Source organism: Schistocerca americana, chromosome 11, assembly GCF_021461395.2.
Source record: "Schistocerca americana isolate TAMUIC-IGC-003095 chromosome 11, iqSchAmer2.1, whole genome shotgun sequence".
Taxonomy (NCBI): domain Eukaryota; kingdom Metazoa; phylum Arthropoda; class Insecta; order Orthoptera; family Acrididae; genus Schistocerca; species Schistocerca americana.
The window spans coordinates 57,818,900-57,820,308 of NC_060129.1; the positions used below are offsets into that span (position 1 = coordinate 57,818,900).

The 1,409-nt window shown below is 45.4% G+C and overlaps 1 non-coding gene across 1 annotated transcript; it reads right to left on the reverse strand.

Moving 5' to 3' along the window:
* Positions 1-543: 543 nt before the first annotated feature.
* Trnat-ugu lies at positions 544-618 on the reverse strand. The gene has a single exon. It is a non-coding gene; the product is annotated as a tRNA-Thr (tRNA).
* Positions 619-1,409: the final 791 nt, after the last annotated feature.

Below are 1,409 nucleotides of genomic sequence, written 5' to 3' on the forward strand. Positions count from 1 at the left end.
GTAGGCTGTGGCATTTGAGGTTAGGGGTACTGCGCTAGTATGTGAGCCTCAGTGAATTAAGCAGTATCGCTGTCCAAGTTGACCCAGGATGTAGGGCTTGTCCTTTTCCATATTGATGAGGCATGCAATGAAACCTCAACACTTGGAACAATGTGACTTGAATTGTTATAGCAGGTCGGTACACCTGTAATGAATCATGCAAGTCTTTTGGGTGACCGCAGGGTGAGGGACAGTTATGCACAGTGTCACTGAACTATTCATGATACCAAAGTAGTGTGGGGTGGTGATAAGTGTGGATCAGAGTTGACAGCAGTGTGGGGGTCACTGTCTCATGTGGAACTTGTGACATGGTGGTCTGCAACAGTTGGGTGCAGTCGGGCCAGTGCAGTAGATACAGAGAGCAGTTGTTGGTGAGACTGGTGCTGCTGGCTGCGTGCAGTGGCATTGTTGTCAACTAAATCTTTACAAAATTAGAATTATATTAATACCTTCAGCTGTTGACGGGTGTTGATATATATATCAATGAGGACAGGTAAAACTGTGTGCCCTGACTGGGGCTCGAACCCAGGATCTCCTGCTTACATGGCAGATACTCTACCGATCTGAGCCACCGAGGGCACAGAGGATAGCACGACTGCAGGGACTATCTCGCGCACACCTCCCATGAGACCCACATTCTCACCTTGTGTGTCCACACACTACATTCGTAGCGTCCCACCCCAACACACTCATTACTTGTGGAAGACATTCTTACCAAGTCCCGTAAGAGTTCAGGGAATATGTGTGCATCTGTACAGAAGAAGAAGGTCATGGTCGGTATTGCCAGAACAATATACTTATATGGATATGGTGTCTGTTCCAGAAGGATTAAGATAATGTCACTAATCACATCTGTGTGCTCATTGAGGATGGTGAGAAGTGTGATAAATTCAACTGTGTCATTCATGGTGTTGTGGATGGCGAGAATGATACCCACTGTGGTGAGCTATACGATGGGTTAATCTGAGATAAATGCTGGACGTTTAGGTCGGATGCCAAGAGGTGAGAGGGTATTATCAGTGGTTGGTTGAATCTATGTCAGTGGAAGAGTGTGCAGTGCTACTGCAGGTGATTGTCCTGTCACTGGTTGGTAGCATGAGCAAACAGTGTATTTGTATAAGTGGTTCTGTTGGCACCACCTCGAAATTTAGTTCATTCAATATGGTACGATTGTCATTCAGGTTAGGTGATTGTGTGTACAATTGATTGAGTGATAGAGGTTCAGAATGTACCATGAGCAAACTTACAGCGGTGTCAGACTAACATCATACACTAAGTCTGCTCTATTTATTGTTCAGCCTTGATGTTGGTTGTCAGTTCACTGCACTGGTGAGTGTGACTGTCACTTCTAATTGCAACACTTTGTTGGA